Source organism: Rhinolophus sinicus, chromosome 6 (genome assembly GCF_057876585.1).
Source record: "Rhinolophus sinicus isolate RSI-liver-muscle chromosome 6, RSI-T2T, whole genome shotgun sequence".
Classification (NCBI taxonomy): Eukaryota; Metazoa; Chordata; class Mammalia; order Chiroptera; family Rhinolophidae; genus Rhinolophus; species Rhinolophus sinicus.
The window spans coordinates 39706777-39729017 of record NC_142506.1 but is presented as its reverse complement, the minus strand read 5'-3'; positions in this window follow the sequence as shown (position 1 = coordinate 39729017).

Genomic DNA, 22241 nt, shown 5'->3' with positions numbered 1-22241 from the left:
CAAACTAAAAAGCTTCTGCACAGCAAAAGAAACAATCCACAAAATAAAGAGGCAACCAAACAAACAGAAAACTTTTGCAAACAATGCCTCTGATAAGGGGCTAATATCAAAAATATATAAGGAACTCATACAAGCCAACAACAAATAATCAAACAATCCAATTAAAAAATGGTCAGACGACCTGAAGAGACATTTCTCCAAAGAAGACATACAAATGGCCGTTAGACATATGAAAAAATGCTCAACATCACTAATCATCAGAGAAATGCAAATGAAAACCACAATGAGATATCACTTCACCCCAGTCAGAATGGCTATCATCAACAAGACAAATAGCAACAAGTGTTGGAGAGGCTGTGGAGAAAAAGGAACCCTCATACACTGTTGGTGGGAATGCAGACTGGTGCAGCCGTTATGGAAGGCAGTGCCGAGGTTCCTCAAAAATTAAGAATATAATTACCATATGACCCAGCAATCCCTCTCCTGGGTATCTACCCCCAAATTTTGAAAACATTTATCCGTAAAGATATATGTGCTCCTATGTTCATTGCAACTTTATTTATGGTGGCAAAGACATGGATACAACGAAAGTGTCCATCAATAGATGATTGGATAAAGATGTGGTATATATACACAATGGAATACTATCTGCCATAAGAAAAGATGAAATAATGCCATTTGCGACAACATGGAGGGATCTTGAGATTATTATGCTAAGCGAAATAAGTCAAACAGAAAAAATAGAGAACTATATGATTTCATTGATATGTGGTATGTAAAACTGAAAACAAGAAAGGAACAAGACAAACAAATGAAGGAACAAAAACTCATAGATACAGATAATAGTTTAGCAGTTACTAGAGGTTAAGTGGGGAGGAGGGTGTTAAATAAAGGTAAAAGGAATCAAATATATGGTGATGGAAAGAGAACTGAGTCTGGGTGGTGAACACACAATTCGATTTATAGATGATATATTACATAACTGTACACCTGAAACATATGTAAGTTTACTAACAATTGTCACCCCAATAAACTTTAATTAAAAACAAATGTACAAATGAGATTTTACTCAAGGATCCCCCCATCACTGAATAATTATACTACCTTATATCATTTGTTTTATTCTCTGATATTAAAAATAAATTCAATTTCTAAGAGGTTATCTTCATTTGTTCAATCACCCAGCAAATATATGTTGAGCACTACTTATATGCCAGATACTGTACTAAGTAAACATTTCTTTAAGGCCCTCTCTCCAAATATAATGACATGAGAGTTAGGGTTTTAACATATGAATTTGGGGGGAGCACAATTAAGTCCAAATGGCTACCTTTATTTGTAGTACGTATAATGGACTAAAATAATTTGAGTTCCACTACATTTAACATTAACTTTTTAGTTCCCTTTATAGAAATGCTTTTTGAAAATGTTGTGTGAATTCTTTCTTCTCAACATTTCTAATTGTTTATTTTCTACATTCCACTAAAATTCTTGTTAGGGTCAGCACTGACTGCCAAATAATTAGTCCCATAATTTATTCTTTTCCCCTTATTTTTCTTGACTTCTCTCCACATTTGACATAGTGGACCATACCCTCTTCTGTTGGCTTAGAAGACTGCACACTCTCCCTGTTCTCCTCTAACTTCTTTGAGAACTCCTTGAAGTCACCAGCCCTTGCTTCTCTGAATTGTTATCACTCAGAGCTTGGACCCACACCCTCTGCTGTTTTCTAGAGAAATTTGGCTCCAGGTGATCTCATTAGCTCTTGTGACTTTACATAAAATCTTAGGTCTATTAGCTACACATTTATATATTCAACTGTGACTTTTCCACTTTGATCCAGACTCTTGCACCTAATTGCACCCTTGACTTCTCCATTTGGATATTACTAGGCATCTCAAGGTCATCAAATCCAAAACAGAGCACTTGATTTACACCTACACCAAACCAATTCTTCTACCAGTTTTCTCCACCTGAGTGAATGGCGCTGTCATCGCGTCAGCTACCCAAGCCTAACACCGAAGTCTTCTTTATGTCCACTTGTTCTTTTACCTCTCATGCTTAATATAGCAGCAAATCCTGTCAGCTTTATCTCCCTCCGATGGTCCAGCTGCTTGTTAATGTCTCCATTCCAACCACTTATTGATTATTAAAAATAAAATTTGCAGTTTAACAAAAAGGTTGCCAGCACTTTTAGCTTAAGTGTATGACTCCTTTGTAACTCCTTAACTGCTTATACAGTGCATAAATGAAGAAAAATAATTTATGTGGTTTAATAAGCAAATCTTGCTAAGGTTTTTTTTAAAGAACCTAAAATACAAGTGGAAGGAACGTTACATAATATTCCATGATATTTATTGCCTTGTGGGAATCCAGTATCAAGCATAAAAAAACAAAATTCTTTTTTGTGGGAATTTACATGATTACCCATCTGGATCATGGATTGTGATATGGAAATCCTAAAGAAAATCAATCCATGTGACACTCGTCCCTTTAAATCTAAAGAAGGAGGCTATTCATACTAACCAGGGACAACTCTTTCATACAAAGAACCAAGTGTTTAGTGGAGGAATAGTAGAGTATTTGGGGGCAGATGCTGGGTTACTTTTTGGAGCCCATCCAATTTAACTGCTTCACCTACATATCAGACAGGTTATATCATTATCATTGTTGTAACAAGATATACTAAGGCTAGCAAAAGAAAGAAAAAAGAAGGAAGGAAGGAAGGAAGGAAGGAAGGAAGGAAGGAAGGAAGGAAGGAAGGAAGGAAGGAAGGAAGAGAAACAGTTAAAAGTAATAAACACTCTTAAATACATAAATTCATTTTGCAATTTTAACCAATTGCTAGTCTGTTTTCAGTTAAAAAGGTGCCAAGAGTTTGCTAAACTGAACCACAGAAATGAATTAAAATGGCAATTTAATTGAAGACTGCCAGGCAGCAGCCAATGAAAAGACTGTTTTGAGAAAGCATATTTGATTTACCTTAGGGACTGTTACCATTCAGAGCAGTGAAATCGCCTCCTCTGTGGTACGGAGAGCAAGCCTCTTGCACTACATTCTCCTTCATTTCCACCACTGTTTAGAGTTGAAAGAAATTAAGAAAATTCAACAATCTGTTAGGAGCAGGGCTGGTTAAATAATTTGCGGGGCCTGGTGCAAAATGAAAGTTTGGGTGCCCTTGTTTAAAATTCAAAAAAACTATGCCGCTAAAAGAACTAAAATATAAAACATTTTTCTTTCTTCTAAGGTCTCCTTTCATCTCTCATGTTTTCATTAATTTTTTTTAATCTTTATTAAATTTATTGGGGTGGCATTGGTTAATAAAATTACATAGGTTTCAAGTGTACATTTCTATATACATCATCTCTATATTGCATTATGTGTTCACCAGCCAGAGTCAGTTCTCCTTCCATCACCATATATTTGATCCCCTTTACTCTCTTCTACCATCACCTCTCCCCGCTTACCCTCTGGTAACCACTCAACTGTTGTCTGTGTCTATGAGTTTTTGTCTTGTTCATTTGTAGCTTTCAGTTTTATATGCCAGATATGAGTGAAGTCATATAGTTCTCTGCTTTTTCTGTCAGACTTATTTCGCTTAGTATGATAATCTCAAGATCCATCCATGTTGTTGCAAATGGCACTATTTCATCTTTCCTTATGGCAAAGTAGTATTCCATTGCTTATATGTACATCTTCTATACCTAGTCATCTATCAAAGGATACTTTGGTTATTTTCAATTCTTGGCCACCATGAATAATGCTGCAATAAACATAGTCACACTGCCTCAGGCAGGTGAATACACAGAGGGTCAGTGCAGATCCTCACAGGCATCGCAGAGCTCAGCCTGAGTGGATAAGAGACCCTCCTCCCAAACTCCCTGGGGTGCTGTTTAACCTTGGTGAGGTCAGCCACCACAATAGTGTCCCCTTAGCTACTGTGGGTGCAGGCACACCCAGCCCCCAACCTCCTATTTCTCAAGCCCAGACCCCTGCCAGGGGTGAAGATCAATGGTGGAATGTGGGGCTTCCCATGTTGACCCCACCCTTCCCCTGGTTGAGGGTGGCAGGGTGGAAAGGGGAAAGTGTGGTGGGCTCATTGCTCGTAGAATGGGAGTTGGACTGCCAAGAACCCATGCCAGGGAGGTGGGGAGGTGGCAGGAGTTGGCACCAATTACACATTAGCTGAGTTTCCATGCCGACCCCCATGCCATTGTCCCAGCAGACTTCACTCACATAACACAAATTCAAAGAAAAAACTACTAACAATTCCAAGACAGTGACTATAGAGCGGAGAACTCCAAACCCAGGTCCATCTGAGCCCAGGACATTGTGTCACAGCACAAGCACTGGTCTTAGCCTATGAAGCTGACCCTGATGGGAAGTGGATTTACTGGTGACATCACAGTGTCCTGATCCTGGCGTGTCTGGGAGGAACTGTGTGCCTCCACGTTTTCTGAGTCTTACCCAGCATATACAATCCTATTTTTGAAATGTGATTTCAAATATTCAGAAAGTTGTTTTCGGCCTTGCTGTGTCAAAAAAATCAACTGTTGTAAGATCTATGTGTCACACATTCACTGTATTTTTAAAATCACACCTCAGTCATATATATTAGCTTTTAATGTACAGCTAACAACAAAGTTCATTAGATTAACAGAAATCTGTCCCAATGATACCTTTATATATCACACTAGAGAGACAAATGCCACAAGATCTGCAGAAACATTTAGTTCTGAGCACTTAAATGGTAGGATAAATTTTCCTGTTGTAATCTATCACATATAGAATAACAAAACAAAAGGAAAAAGTTCCTCAGTCTCACATTACAAAAAAAAGTACTGCTGTAAAAAATTAAGAAGGAGCAAAGGATATTATAACACAAAGTAACAACTAATGTCGAAGAACAAAGAAAACCTCTAAATAAAAATCTTAAAATACACATAGCAACTGAAAAAGACCTTTCTACCTTTGTAAGACAGGAAAGACAAGGACTTTTAGAAACTTTAAAAACGGTATACCTTTTATGTCATTGGCGTGTATACATCATATATAGGAGTTTTACAAAAACTTGCTGATGAACAAAAATAATTTGGAATCTGTTTCTAGGCAGTGCCATTCTAATTGGCAGATACTTAAGGCATTGCTTCAAGTGGTCTTCGCTGAGCTCAGTGGCTCAGACAGATATGGTTCTCTGAGTCCTTTACACCCTGGACTGGATTAATGATCATCAAAGACTCACAATGACCATTTTTCCTTTTTTTTTGTGGCTCCATTTCTTTATTGCTATTTCTGTGCTCACACCATATCCAGCAGACCTCAGTGTCATTTATAATAGATCAGTGTACACATTTATACCACTATAGTCACAATACTATTATGGTTGATAATTTTCATTGTGGCATATATTTGAAAAACCTAAATAAAAACTTAAATTTAACTAACAATTTTTATAAGGGCATTGGAGCATTTGTTTTTTTAATATATTTTTTTATTTTTCAATTACAGTGGACATACTAGTTTCAAGTGTACAACATAATGATTAGGTATTTTGTGTAACTTACAACATGATCACCACGATAAATCTAGTACCCATCTGACACCATACATAGTTATAACAATATTGACTATATTCCTTATGCTATAATACTTTCTATCTCCATGACTATTTTTTTTGTTTTGTTATTTATAACCATATATTTTTAAATTTTGCGTTTTTCCTCCTACATAAAAATTTTTCACACACTTTTATTAAAATATAGCTAACATACAATATTATATTAGTCTCAGGTATACACCATAGTTACTCAAAATTTATATACCTAAAGTGATCACCATGACAGGTCCAGCAACCATCTGACACTGCACCACGCTATCACAATATTATTGATTATATTATCCATGCTGTGCATTACATCTCCATGAATTATTATTTTTATACCTGAAAATTTGAACCTCTTAAAATTTTTCAATTACAGTTGACATTAAATATAATTTTATGTTAACCTCAGGTGTACATCATAGTGGTTAGACATTTATATAATTTAAGAAGTGATCCCCTTGACTAGTGTAGTACCCACATGACACTATACATCGTTATTACCATATTATTGACTATATTCCCTATGCTTTACTTTACATCTCCATGACTACTTTGCAACTACCAATTTGTACTTCTTAATGCCTTCACCTTTATCATCCTGTCCCCCAACACCCTCCCATCTACTACCCATATTATTGACTATATTCCTTATGCTATATCCTACATCCCCATGACTACTTTGTACTTCTTAATCTTGTCCCCTTTCTCACCCATGCCCACTGCCCTCACATCTGGCAGCTATCAAAATGTTCTCTGTATCTATGAGTTTGTTTCTGTTTTTTTTTTCTTTTTTTAAAATAATTATTAGTTTTAGGTATACAAAACAACATAATGATTAGACATTTACACACCTCACAAAGTGATAACCCTAACAAGTCTACTACCCAATCTGACACTATATGTCTATTAAAATACATTGACTATATTCTCTATGCTTCCCTTTACACCCTGTGAATATATAGAAATATACAGAGTGCCAAAAATGTATACATATTTTAAGAAAGGAAAAACTATTAAAATTGTAATAATATATACCAATAACAAAAGATGAATACAAGTCATGTTTGACTTCTGCAATTATAAGAGGTGCTCAAAGTGGTTACTATCCAGACACTTCTGATTATGGTGAACTATTGCTTGAGCAATGTTCACCAAAGTGTCCATTTGTACGTCCACTTTCTGGCACCATATATATAATAGTTGACATTCAATATTAGTTAATACTAGTTTTAAATGGAGAGCACAATGATTAGGCATTTATGTAATTTATGAAGTGATCATCAATAAGTCTAGTGTCCATCTGACACCATACATAGTTTTTACAACATTATTGACTATATTCCCCATATTGTATTCCACATCTTCATAACTATTTCAAACTACCAATTTGTACTTCCTAAACACTTCATCTCTCTCACCCAAACTCCCAATGCCCCTCGATCTAGCAACCATCAATTTGTTCTCTATATCTATGTGTCTGTTTCTATTGTGTTTGTGCATTTATTCTGTTCTTTAGATTCCACATATAAGTGAGATCATTTGGTATTTCTCTTTCATAGTCTGACTTATTTCACTTAGAATAATATCCTTTAAGTCCATTCATATTGTTGCAAATGGTAAGATTTCATTCTTTTCTTTGACAGAGTAATACTCCATTGTATAAATGTACCACAATTTCTTTATCCAATTGTCTATTGATGGGCATTTCGGTTGTTTCCATATCTTGGCTATTGTGAATAGCGTTGCAAAAACATAGGGGTGCATATATTTTTTTGAATTAGTGTTTTGGAGTTTTTGGATAAATACCCAGGAGTGGAATTGCTGGGTCATAAGGTAGTTCTATTTATAATTTTTTGAGAAATCTCCATACTGTTTTGCATAGTGGCTGTGCAAATTTGCAACTGCCGACAGTGCAGAAGGATTCCCTCTTCTCCACATCCCCGCTAACACTTGTGGTTTGTTGATTTGTTGATGACAGCAAATCTGACATGAGTGAGGTGGTATCTCATTGTGGTTTTTGTTTTTTGTTTTTTTTTTGCATTTCTTTGATAGTGACATTGAGCATCTTTTCATGTCTACTGGCCTTCTGTATGTCCTCTTTGGAGAATGTCTACTCAGGTCCACTGCCCATTTTTTAATTGGATTGTTTGTGTTTTGGTGTTTAGTTGTATGCCTTTTAAATACATTTTGAATATTAACCCCTTATCAGATGTATCATTGGCAAATATCTTCTCCCATTCAGTAGGATTTCTTTTTGTTTCCTTTTCTGTCACAAACTTTTTAGTTTGATGCAGTGCTATTTGTTAATTTTTCTTTAGTTTCCCTTGTTTGAGGAGATGTATCAGCCAAAATATTACTAAGGCTAATGTCTGAGAGTTTACTTCCTATATTTTTCTTCTAGTAGTTTTATGACTCTGGGTCTTACATTTAAGGCTTTAATCCATTTTGAGTTTATTTTTGTATAGGTAGTAAGAAAATAGTCCATTTTCTTTTTCCTTCCTTCCTTCCTTCCTTCCTTTTTTTTTTTTTTTTTTTTTTTTTTGGCTGTATCTGTCAGGTTTTGCAGCACCATTTAGTGAGTGGGCTCTCTTTAACCCAATGTAAATTCTTGCTTCCTTTGACATAGATTAAATGATCATATAGGCATGGATTTATTTCTGGGCTCCCTATACTGTTCCATTTATCTATGTTTTGTTTTTATGCTAAGACCATGCTGTTTTGATTACTATGGTCTTGTAGTACAATTTGATATCAGGTAATGTGATACCTCCATCTTTGTTTTTCTTTCTTGAAATTGCTGTGGATATTCAGGTTGTTTTTTTATGGTTCCATATAAGTTTTAAGATTATTTGTTGTAGTTGTATAAAAAATGCCATTGGCACTTTGATAGGGATTGCATTAAATGTATAGATTGCTTTGAGTAATATGGACATTTCAACTATATTAATTCTTTCTATCCATGACCATGGTATATCTTCCTATTATTTGTATATTTTTAAGTTTCTGTCATCAATGTCTTATAATTTTCTGAGTACAGGTGTTTGACTTCCTAGGGTAAATTTATTCCTAATCATTTTTTGAAGCAATTGTAAATGAGCTTGTTTTCTTAATTTCTCTTTCTGACAGGTCATTATAGGTGTATAAAGGTGCAACTGAATTTGAATATTAATTTTGTATACTGCTGCTTTACTCAATTAATTTATCAGTTCTAATAGATGTTTTGGGGAGTCCTTACAGTTCTCTTTATATAGAATCATGTCCTCTGGAAATAATGACAGTTATACTTCTTCCTTTCTTATTTGCATGCATTTTATTTCTTTTTCTTTATCTGATTGCTGTGTCTGGAACTTCCATAACTATGTTGAATAAAAGTGGTGAAAGTAGATATCCTTGTCTTGTCCCTGATCTTAAGCAGAATTATTTTAATTTTTCCCCATTGGGTATGATGTTAGCTATGGATTTGTCAGAGATGGGCTTTATTATGTTGAAATATGTTCCCTTTATTCCCACTTTGCTGTGAATTTTTATCATAAATTGATGCTGGATTTTGTCAAATGATTTTTGTGCATCTATTGATATAGCCATATGAGTTTTATTTTACCTTTTGTTTATGCAGTGTATCACGTTAATTGATTTGAAGATATTGAACCAACCTTGTATAGCAGAAATGAATCTCACTTGATCATGCTGTATGATCTTTTCAATGTATTGCTGATTTCGGTTTGCTAATATTTTGCTGAGGATTCTTGTATTGATTTCATTAGGGAGTTTGGCCTATAGTTTCTATTTATGCAATGTCTTTCATTTTGGAATCAGGGTAATAGTGAGCTTGTAAAATGAGCTTGTAGCCTTCCCTCCTTTTGTATATTTTGGAATAGATTGAGGAGAATAGGTGTTAATTATTTTTTGAATGTTTGGTAAAATTCACCTGTGAAGCCATCTGGTCCAGGACTTTTGTTTGTGGGGAGCTTGTTAATTACTGATTCAAATTTTTTTGGTAGTAATCGATCTGTTCAGATTTTCTGTTTCTTCTTGATTAAACCTTAGAATATTGTATGTTTCTTGGAATTTACCCATTTCTTCCAGAGTGTTTAATTTGTTGGCATATAGTTGCTCATAGTATTTTCTTAATTTTTTGGTATTTCTGTGGTGCTATTTGCCACTTCTCTTTCATTTTTGATTTAGTGCTCTCTCACTTTTCTTCTTAATGAGTCTAGTTAAATGTTTGTCAATTTTCTTTATTTTTTCAAAGAACCTGCTCTTGGTTTCATCAATCTTTTCCTTTTTTTTTTTTTTTTTTTAGCCTCAATTTAGTTAATTTCTGCTCTGATTTATTATTTCCTTCCTTGTACTCACGTTGGGTTTTGTTTGCTGTTCTTTTTATAGTTCTCTGAAGGGGAAAAATTAGACTGTTGATTTCAGATTTTTCTTGTTTCTTTAAGTAGGCCCGCATTGCTATGAATTTCCCTCTTAGGACTGCTTTCCCTGTGTCTCATAGATTTGGATTGTTGTGTTTTCATTTTCATTTGTCTCAAGGTATCTTTTGATTTCTTCTTTGTTCTTTTTGTTGACCCATTCATTATTTTGTAGCCTGTTATTTAGCCCCCATGTGTTTGTGTTTTTCAGTTTTTTTTCTTGTAATTGATTTCTAATTTCATACCATTGTGATCAGAGAAGACACTTGATATGATTTCAATCTTTTTAAATTTATTGACTTGTTTTGTGGCTTAACATGTAGTCTGTCTTGGAAAATATTTCATGTTCACTTGAAAAGAATGTGTATTCTGCTGCTTGGAGTGAAATGCTCTAAAAATACCAATTAAACCATCTGGTATAGTGTGTCATTTAAAGTCGCTGTTTCCTCGTTGATTTTCTGTCTGGAAAAATCAGACCATTGGGGTTAGTGGAGTTTCAAGTCCCCTACTACAAATATCTTACAGTTGATCTCTGCCTTTATGTTGGTCAATATTTATTTTATACATTTAGGTACTTCTATGTTGGGTGCATACATGTTTACTAGTGTAATGTCCTCTTGTTGGATTGATCCGTTTATTATTATGTAAATTCCTTCTTTGTCACTTCTTATACTCTTCATTTTAAAGTCTATTTGTCCAATGTAAGTTTTGCTACCCCAGCTTTTTTCCTATTTCCATTTGCATGAAATATCTTTTTCTATTCCATTACTTTCAGTCTATATGTGTCTTTCAATCTTAGGTAGGTCTCCTTTAGACAGCATATACATGGTCTTTTTTTTTTTTTTTTTTTTTTTTTTGAAATCCATTCAGCTACCCTATATCTTTGGATTTGAGCATTTAATACATTTACAATTAAAGTGATTATCGATAGGTACATAGTTATTGCTATTTTATTATTTATAGTTTTGATCTTCTTTTGTTTGTTTGTTTTCCCCTTTCTTCTACTTAACGAAGTTATTTTAACATTTCTTGTAACACTGGCTTGGTGGTAATGAATTTCTTTAGCTTTTTCTTGTCTGGGGAGCTGTTTATCTCTCTTTTAATTTGAAATGATAGCCTTGCTGGGTAAACTAGCATTGGTTGTAGGCATTTGTTTTTCATTTATTTGAGTATTTTTTGCTACTCCCTTATGGCCTACAGAGTTTCCATTGAGAAATCAGCTGACAATCTTATGGGAGCTCCCTTGTAATGAACTAGTTGTCTTTGTTTTACTGCTTTTAGAATTCTCTTTTTGTCTTTAACTTTTGCCAGTTTAGTTATAATTTGTCTTGGTGTGGACCTGTTTGGGTTCTTCTTGTTTGGAACTTTCTGCACTTCCTGGGCTTGTATGTCTTGTCTATTTTCTTCACCGTGTTAGGAAAGTTTTCAGTCTATCTTTTCATATAGGTTCGTGATCCTTTGCTTCCTCCCTTCTCCTTCTGGTACTCCACTGATGTGGATATTATTATGCTTGATGTTGTCCCACAGATCCCTTACAATATCAACTTTTTTTTTCTTTGTTTTCTTTTTGTTGTTCTAATTGGGTGTTTTGTGCTACCTTGTCTTCTAACTCACTGATTTAATCCTCTGCTTCATCTAATCTGTTGTTGATTCTTTCTTTTGTATTCTTTGATGAGACAAGCAAAGAGTTAACAGGAGTGGGCTTGTGAGCTGGCAGGATGGGACAGGCAAAGAGTTAACAGGAGCGAGCTTGTGGGCTAACAGGAGTGAGCTTAAACATTAGTCTCTTGGCTCTAACTCCCCTGGCTAATACTGCACCTACAAGCTGACGAGTACCTTACATCCATCATAGGTGAAAACAGAACAGTTCCCAATTGCAACAGCAACCCCCTGCAAACTAACAAACACCCATCATAAATGGGAACAGAACAGTTTCCAATCTCAACAGCAACTCCCTGCAAGCTAACATCCATCATAGATGGGAACAGGACAATTACCATAAGAAGACAATTGTAATGGCAGCCCCCCCTGCAAGCTGAGAAGCACCCTACATCCTGCTTAGAAAAATAAAAACCTCAGCACTCCTTCTCATCAGTACAGCTATCCCCCATTGGACTCCACCCTGGCATAATTCCATTTGCCAGTATCTCACTCTTACCCTTCTGTCTCTGTAGCTGTCTCTATCAGACTGCTCTGGCAAACTTCTGCCAGTATCTCTCTCTTTCCTCTCTGTCTCCGCAGCTCTCCCTCTCAGACTGCCCTGACAAAACTTCTGCCAGTTTCAAACAGAGCTTTGTCTCTCCCTTTTTGACTTTCAGTGTATCTTTTCTCTGGATACTCTTGTAGAGTCTCATAAATTCTTTTACATTCTGTGAACGACCAGGGGTTAATTCTACACCAAGACATTCTTCATTTCAGCTATTGTAGTCTTTATTTCTGACTGGTTAATTATTGGGTTTCTATGTCTTTCTTTATGCTTAATATCTCTTTGTAGAAATTTTCATTAAGTTCCTTAGCGTTCTTATAATCAGTGTTTTAAACTGTGTCTCTGGTATGTTGGTTGCCTCCATTTCATTTAGTTTCATTTTTGGAGATCTCTCTTGTTCTTTTATTTGGGACATGTTTCTTTGTTTCCTCATTCTGGGTGCCTCTCTGTGTTTGCTTCTATGTATTAGGTAGATCTCCTATATCTCTCAGTCTTTGCTGGGTAGCCTTGTGTAGTATGTGTCCTGTGTGGTCCAATGGCCCAATCTCCCCAATCTCTTGTGTGGGTGTTCCTTGAGTGTCCTTTGAGTGTGTTGTGTGTGTTCTCCTGTTGTAGTTGAGCCATCAGTGGTTGGGATTGACTCCCAGGCTGACTGACTGTGAGGGCTTGTTATGCACGCAGTGTATGAACTGCTGACCTTGGGCTGACCCCTTACAGGGAGATTCATCCTTGTGGGCCCTTGTGTCTGGTGGGACCACCCTTTGGGTGTATCACTTGTGGGGCTAACCAGGTCATGCTATGGTTGACGTGGTCTGAAGCTGGCCTCTGGATGTGTTGTTTCTGGTGTCTATTGGGAGGGCCTCCTGTGTAGGTCAAATTCAGCCTTACCTGTGACTGGCCTGTGGTTACCTTGTAGGAACTGCAAAGCTATATGTGGTTGGCTTCTGCCTGTACTAGACTTGAAGGCATGTGGGGGTGGCCTTTCTGTGAACTGAGGCTGGCTGCCACCAGTATTGGGCCTGAGGCAGCTTAGTGAAAATCCCAAGGCCTACCACCTGCCTGCTGCCAGTAAGTCTCACCTGTTGAAAGAGACTCCTTAGGTGTGCAGGCCACGCTGGTTGACCTGGTGTTTGAAAGTGCCTTTGGTGATGCAGCACTAGCTGGGTGGGGTGTGGTTCCATGGAACTTCGAGCCATGGGCTGTTGTTTTTACCAAGTGACTGCAGTTTCAGTTCTTGCACGGTGTTGGGCCCATGAACACTTGGCAAAAATGCCCTGAGAACACTATGGCTGACCACTGTTACCTTAGGTCTACAGTTCCCTGAGAGCCACCCAAGAGAGGCTGGACACAGGCTTTGAGTTACTGTCTACCACCAAAAGTTTATTGGGGCACTGCAAGCTGTCTGCGGGTGGTCTGTGGCTATAAAAGTTTTCTGCAACTTGTGGGGGCTGTACCGACCCTCCCCCCCAGGGTAGCTGAGAGTGCCCTGGGAGATGTGGTACTAGTTGTTTGGGGCAAGGACACAGGGCATCACAAAAGTGATGGGCATACTTGGAATTTACCAGACCAATGTGGTCTGAGATTAGGCCATGGAGGAGGGATCAACAAAGAAAAGATGGTACCCTTCTTATAGGCTACACATGAGGCCAGCTTCTCACAGGTATAATGATAGCTCTTTCTCCAGCCCTCCCCTTGAAGCTCTACAACTCAATCTTTCCCCATATATCTCTGGCACCTCTTGAGTTGCTGCCCCTCCACCGGAGGGCAGGCAAGTATTTACAAGCAAGTGAATCTGTGCGTGGACTGTATAAGAGGGTGTCTGGATTTCCAGCTGCCTTCCTTCTCACCAGGATGGGCAGACAGAGTCCTTACTGATTTTCACTGTCACATGTTATGGGAACTCCTCTTCCTGGCATAGGCCCCCTGGGTTGGGGAGCCCTGTGCAATGCTGGGACCCCTCCCTCTTCCAAGGAGACCACCACCACTGAGGTGTCTCTCCTGGTGCTCAACCATTGTCTGTTGGTTTGTGGTCATCCCATTTTGAGTCTCTCCCTCCCCCCCACCTGTCTCAATGTAGCCTCTTCTTTATGTCCTTAGTTATAGGAGTCTGTTCAGTTCATCTTCAGATGGTTTTTGAGGTTGATTGTTCTATACTTTGTTTGTAATTTTGGTGTGATCCTGGGAATGCAGTAAATGTAGCATTTACTTAATCTGCCATCTTGGATGTAATCCTTAACTAGTAATTTTGAAATTCTTTATAGCTCTGTACATATGGTCTCATAGTATGTATTTATCTATCATCTATCTATCTATCTATCTATCTATCTATCTATCTATCTATCTATCCATTTATTATAGTGTGATATTCCTTTCTTGAGGAAACGATTAGTTATAATCCATCACATTTAATTATTATTATTATATATACAGTTATAAATATAATTCTAAGTATAAATGTAGTATGTAATTATGACTATATAAGTGTAATATTTTTTGAATGCTTACTACTTACCAAATATGCTTAACTCAGTTAGTCTGCACAACAATCCCATGAAGAAAATTCTCTTATCATTGTTTTACATATGAAGAAACTGGGTTTTGGAGTGATTGAGTAACTTGCTTAAATCCATACAGCTGATTTGTAGCAACATTTATTGAGGTCTTACTATGAGCCAGGCACCGTCCTAAATATTATACAGAGGTTAGCTCATTTAATCCCCTACAACTATCCTTTGGGATTGTATAATTGTTATCCTCATTTTACAGATAAGAAAACTTGACATTGGCAAGGCTAATTTTCCCCAGGGCACACTGCTATTGTTACTAAGTAGAAGAGCCAGGATTTTCACATACGCACTTGGACACCAAAACTGGCGTTTTCATCCATCATACTATTCATAGATGGTTGTATTTTACAAACATGGTCAATGCCCTATTTCTCTTCCAACATCCTCTTCCAGAGCCTTCAACTCCCTCATCAAGGAATGGAGTCTACTTCTCCTCTTCTTGAAGCTGTGGCAAATAGCAACATGAGGGAAGTGATGCTGCCCATCTCTTGGGGCTCATTCAAGATTCTTGTCCTTGGAGCTCAGCCACTGTGGTGCGCAGGTTAATGTTTCCCTCTCCCAAGTGTTTATGTTTTAATCCCTGGAACCTCTTGACTGTGTTACCTTTCATGGTAGATAGACTAGGTAGTTTTGATTAAATTAAATACGTTCTGTGAGGAGAGTTTACTGGATTATCTGGGTGAGCCCAATATAACCACAAGACTTTTTAAAAATAGAATAGAGCAGTAAGTTCAGAGTTAGAAGGAGTAACTACTCAAGAATGCGTATATAGAGGGAGGCAGAAGTAAATCAGTCAGAGAGAGATGTGATTATGGAAGAAAGACACAGAAAATGTAACCCTGCTGGCTTTGAAGATGGAGAAAGGGGGCCATGAGCAAAGGGATGTGGTCAATCTCTCCAAAGTGGAGAAAAGAAACAGATGCTGCCCTAGAGCTTCCAAAAAAGAATGCAGCCCTGCATGCAATACTTCGATTTTAGCCCAGTGAGACCTGTGTCAAATTTTTGGTCTGTAGCATCATTTAACATAATAAATTTGTGTTGTTTAAGCCACTAAATTTGTGGTAATTTATGGAAGCAGTGATAGAAAACTAACATAGGCACCATGCTGTAAGGCAGCCCAGACCACATGTGTAAGTGTTTCAACTAATAACTCAAGCTAAGAGCTCAGCCATCAGACAGCATGATTCCGAGGAAGTGGGTGAGTGAGTGAACCTTCAGAAGATTCCAGCTCCCAGCCCTTGAGATCCTCCTGCTGATGCCAAGTGGAGCAGAGATAAGCTATCCCTGTTGAGTCCTGCTCAAATGGCTGAGGGGACTGTCAAAAATAAATAAATAAATACATACATACATAAATAAAAGTTTCTCTCTTACTTTATTCCATGCTTTGCTCAACTTAATGAAAGTTTCCAGTCTGTGAAGCAATTGTTTATTATTGAGTTTCATGATCATAAATTATAATAAGCATCATCGTCTTCCTAACTGCTGAGAATTGCGTATCCTATTAAAGTATCAGACCCATGTTTAGGAATAAGATGCTAGAACACAGTGAGCAATAAATAAGGAAGTATACCTGCTCTCCATACCTGACTCTATTTCAGTTTTCTGTGTTTGTTTATTTTGTTCTTTAGATTCCACATATAAGTGAGATCATATGGTATTTATGTTCCTCTGTCAGACTTATTTTACTTAGCGTAATACCCTTTAGGTCTACCCATGTTGTCACAAATAGTAAGATTTTATTCTTTTTTATGGCCAAGCAATATTCTATTATATAAATATATATATATATATATATATATATATATATATATATATATATAGCGAAAAATGTCACATTTTAAGAAAGGAAGACTGTATTAAAATTGTAATACTCAAGATATACTGATAACAAAAGATGAATACAAGTCACATTTGAATTCTGCAATTACAAGAGGAGCTCAAAGTGGTTACCATCCATGTCTAGACACTTCTGATTATGGCAAACTGCTGCTTGAGCAACGGTGACCAATGTGTTCACTTGTATACATTTTTTGGCACCTCCTGTATATATAATCACATCTTTTTTATCCAGTCATTTATTGATGAGCACCTAGGTTGCTTCCATATCACTGCTATTGTAAATAGTGTTGCAGTGAACAAAGAGGAGCATATATCTTTTTGGAATAGGGTTTTTGATTTCTTCAGATAAATATCTAGAACTGAAATTGCTGTGTCATAAGGTAGTTCTACTTTTAATTTTTTGAGGAACCTCCAAACCATTTTCAGTAGTGGCTGCACCAAATTGCAATCCCACCAACAGTGCACGATGGTTCTGTTTCCCCCACATCCTCACCAGCACTTGTTGTTATTTGACTTCTTGCTAATAGTCATCCTGACAAATGTACAGGGATCGCATTGTGATTTTAATTTGCATTTTTCTGATGATTAGTGACATTGAGCATCTTTTCATATGTCTATTGGTCATCTGTATGTTCTCTTTGAAAAAATGTCTATTCAAGTCTTCTGCCCATTTTTTAATTGAGATGTTTATTTGTTTGTTGTTGAGTTCTGTCTATATATATATATATATATATATATATATATATATATATATAATATGTTATATAAATATAATATATTATATTAACCCATTATCAGATGTATCATTGGCAAATATCTTCTCTCATTCAATAGGTTGTCTTTTTGTTTGTTAATGGTTTCCTTTGCTGTGCAAAATCTTTTTAGTTTGATGGATTCCCACTTGTTTTATTTTTGTTTCCTTTGCCTGAGGATATATATCAGTAAGTGTATCATTGATAGCAATGTCAAAGAGTTTACTGTCTATGTTTTCTTCTAGGAGTTTTATGGTTTTGGATCTTACATATGTCTCTAGTCCATTTTAAGTTTATTAATGTATATGGAATAAGAAGGTGGTCTAGTTTCATATTTTTGCATGCATCTGTGCAGTTTTTCCAACACCATTTATTGAATAGACTGTTTTTACACCATGTAGGGACAGAGCCAGGAGTGCAGTTTCCAGGCTCTTGGCCTCGTGTGGGGAAGTGCTGGCTCAGGTAGTAAATGGCCATCAACTGTGATTGGATGGCCATCAGCTGTGGCTAGTTGGCCGTCAGCTGTAACCAGTGAGCCATTGCCCACTAATATAACTGCTGTGGCTACGCTAGCAGCAAATGGAGGCTAGCAAGAAGATGGTGGCTGAGCCTGCAAGCGGTGCAGTGAGGGTTGTGAACAGTGTGGCTCCTTGTGGGGACAGAGCCCCAGAAAGTAGTTTACAGGCTCTCAGCCTCACGTGGAAGGGTGCTGGCTCAGGTAGTAGATGGCCATCAGCTGTGACTGATTGGCCATCAGCTGTAGCCAGTTAGCCAATTAGCCACTGATATAACTGCTGCGGCTACAGAGGAGAGCCGAGGAGAGTAGAGGAGCAGAGTCGAGGACAGTGGAGGAGAGTCGTTGGTCGGTTGGCAGAAAAACAGACAGCAGGTCGCACGTCCGGTGAACCCAGCCTCAGTGAGACCATAGTGGTATGACTCCCCTACATATGGCTCCGTGGGTGTTCCTTTTTGGCCTCACCATATACTGCGTTCTTATGTGGGGAGCGGGACCAGAGACCCCGCAGGCCGCCCCGCATGACAAATGGCACAGAGAGCAGGGTATGGTGCCTGCCAAAACCTACCAAAGCATGGTGGAGCGGTTTGTGCGTGTGAGAGCCCAGCTTCAGGAGGCCCATGAGGAGTGACACCAGGAACGGGAGGTGCGGTCTGCCTGGGAGACTCAAGTCTCCAGCTAGCACACCACCTTCTTGGCCATAGAAGGCGTTGTCCTCCTTTTGTTGATCTGCTGCAGCCTTAGGATCCGAGGGTGGTGGACATCTTACAAGGAGGCCTCCACCCACTCAGACACCTGGCACGGTGAGCAAGATTCCGACCAGGTAGGAATGGCGTCTGACTCTGGGCAGGAGGACGTGTGGACCCCACACAGTATATGGTATTCGGTGGCCACTGTTCTCAGGAGTTGGACCCCCAAGGAAAGGTGGGAGGACATGGACGGCACTCAAGCCAGCATGGAGAACGCCCTGCAGGCTCTGGCTGAGCCGTTGCCGGAAGAGGAGAAGGCCACAGCTGGCCGCGTGGGCTGGATGTTCCTCATGGCCTTAAGGAAAATGCGCTTAATGAAATAGCCCAGGTGCCGGACCAGGTGTCCCGGTTGGAAGCACTGGAAGCCCGGGTCCACCTGTTAGAACAAGGGCCCCAAGGTGGAGACTCTGAGGCAGAGGCGGAGGAAGCAAGTGGAGACAATGTAGCTCCCAACCCCCAAGCCCGGCCAATCTTGAAGCAAAAGGTAACACGTGATCAACCTTTGAGCCCCAGGGGCACTGCTGCTGGCAACCCAGCTGTGACTGAGTTCACAACCTACACCCCATACACTCCCACTGAGTTGCAGGAGCTGGGGAGGCGGTACAGACAACGCGCTGGAGAGCCAATCTCGGCTTGCCTATTACATTTATGGGATGAGGGAGCAGACAACATTCTCTGCTCCCCAGGCGAGATGGAAAAGCTAGCCTTCATGACAGTGCATCCGTCCCTGCGACAAAGGTTACAAAACTGCCATAGATTGGCCCACAACCAGGGCAACCATTCTCTAATGGAGTGTCTCACTGCTGTGGTATGCACCGTATGGGAACAGGCTGGCAAGCTGCCAGACACTGTGAGTCAATGGCAGCCATATATAGAACTTACGCAAATAATCCACGAAATGGGTATGAACCATGCTACTTTTAACCTCAACATGCAGGGGCCGGATGACGAGCTTTTTACTGCCAGCATGAGAGATCTGGTTTTGGATACTGCACCTGCGAGTTCTTTTGGATCCTTGGTTGCTATTCTTACCCCATATGTAGGGCAACGGATCCATGAAGTTACAACTGCCATGGCCACCCTAGGGGATGTTGAAAGCTGGAGGCGAAGGAAGTTAAGACAGGAGGTCCGCTCAGTTGAGACCTGGAAGCCCAAACCAAAGGTAAAGGGGCGAGGTCACGGGCCTCAGAGAGTAACTCGCGCACAGATGTGGTGTGATCTCGTGGCAACAGGGGTCGACAAAAAGAAAATAGACCGACAACCCAATGCACTCCTGCTGGAACTTTGGAAACAGTTCCATCCGGAACAACAATTCCAGAGAAGCATAAAGGAGGAGTCTGGGAAAGCATGACCCGTGTCCCTCCAGGACTTCATGCAGCCGCTTGAGGCTGACCCCTTGCAGCTTGATTAGGGGTGGGGCCAAGGTACCCGGTCAGAGGGGATGAGCAGGGACCGGAGGCCCCATGTGGAACTGTCCATACATTGGTCCCCTTCGAATGTACAGAGGGTTTTGGCTCTAGTTGACACTGGCGCCGACTGCAGTCTCATTTATGGGAACCCAGAACTGTTCCCTGGACCAGCAGTCTGCATTGATGGCTACGGGGGGGAAAACTGTGACTGTGAAAGCTGTTTCCTTACCACTGGGTATAGGAAGGCATCCCCCTCGTACCTACAAGGTTTATGTCTCCCCCGTTCCGGAGTATATTCTAGGGGTGGACGTGCTACATGGCCTCAGCTTACAGATGTCAGTGGGAGAGTTCCGTCTCCGGATCTGGGTGGTGAAAGCAGTGACACGCAGGCATGCTCACCACCCTCCTCAAGTGTTGCCACAGCCCTGGCGCGTGGTTACAGTGTGACAGTATCGCCTGCCAGGAGGACAGGAGGAGATTGGTCATACAATATTGGAGTTGGAGAAGGCACATATAGTGAGGCCAACGCACAGTCCCTTTAACTCCCCAGTATGGCCTGTCAAGAAGCCAGATGGGACCTGGCGAATGACTGTGGACTATAGGGAGTTAAATAAGGTGACGCCACCCTTGCACGCTGCAGTGCCTTCAATTCATGATTTAATGGGTCATCTGACTCTCCGCCTGGGGACATATTACTATGTAGTGGACTTGGCCAATGCTTTTTTCTCCATTGACATTGCACCCGAGTGTCAAGAGCAGTTTGCTTTTACGTGGGATGGGCGGCAGTGGACTTTTCAAGTCCTTCCGCAAGGATACTTGCACAGCCCCACTATCTGTCACGGGCTCGTGGCTCAGGATTTGGCACAGTGGGATTTCCCATCCTCTGTGGCCTTGTTTCATTATGTTGATGACATTCTGTTAACCTCAGATTCTCTTTCTGATTTAGAGCAAGCAGCTCCCTCTCTTCTCTGCCACCTGAAGTCACGCGGCTGGGCAGTGAACGAGGAAAAGGTCCAAGGCCCTGGCTTATCCATCAAGTTTTCGGGTGTTGTGTGGTCAGGTAAGACAAAGGTTATACCTGAGGCAATCATTGATAAGATACAAGCCTTTCCCCAGCTGACCAAGGTCTCCCAACTGCAGACATATTTGGGTCTGCTAGGATATTGGCGGGCGTTTGTACCCCATTTAGCAGAAATGGCAAGGTCCTTGTACAATATGATAAAAAAAGGGGGCCTCATGGGATTGGACTGAGGCTATAGAGCAAGCCTTCGTTGCCATGAAACGGGCAGTGCAGCAGGCACAGGCTCTGCAAGTAGTGGGCCCCGGCCGCCCATTTGAACTTGATGTTCACGTAACCCAAGAGGGGTACGCATGGGGTCTCTGGCAACGGCAGGAGCGTCTCCGGTTGCCAGTGGGATTTTGGTCCCATTTATGGAAAGAAGCGGAGGTCCGCTACTCTCTAATAGAGAAACAGCTGGCTGCTGCGTATGCAGCCCTAGTGGCCACAGAAGCCATCACAGGAACGGCACGGGTGTTGGTTCGAATAACCTATCCTGTCCAGGGGTGGGTCCGTACATGGACCCAGGGACCCAAAATGGGGGTGGCACAGACCACCACCCTCGCCAAGAGGGATGCCTACTTGGAGCAACGTAGCACCCTTAGTTCAAGCCCTTTGAGCACAGAGCTACAACAGGTCCTGTGGCCTGTGGAGCTTGTAGCCCAGGCTGAGCCAAGCACTCTGCCTAGAGGGGAGGACTTGGAGCCCTCACCCTACAAAGAAGGGCAGTCCCCAGTACCTGAGGATGCCTGGTTTACCGATGGTTCTAGCCAAGGGACTGCAGCTGTTTGGACAGCTATTGGTGTGCAGCCCAAAACAGACACCATTTGGTTTGATACTGGGACGGGCCAGAGTAGACAGTGGGCTGAATTAGGGGCTGTGTGGATGGTAATCATCCACGATCCTGGGCCCCTAGTTATTTGCACTGACAGTTGGGCGGTGTTCCAGGGCCTAACGTTGTGGCTCCCTACATGGAAACACCAAAATTGGTTGGTGGGATACCGTCCACTGTGGGGTCAAGCCATGTGGCAGGACCTCTGGGACCTAGGGCAGAAAAAGGAGGTGACCTTAATGCATGTCACAGGTCACTCCCCCTTAGTGTCCCCAGGTAATGATGAAGCAGACGCCCTA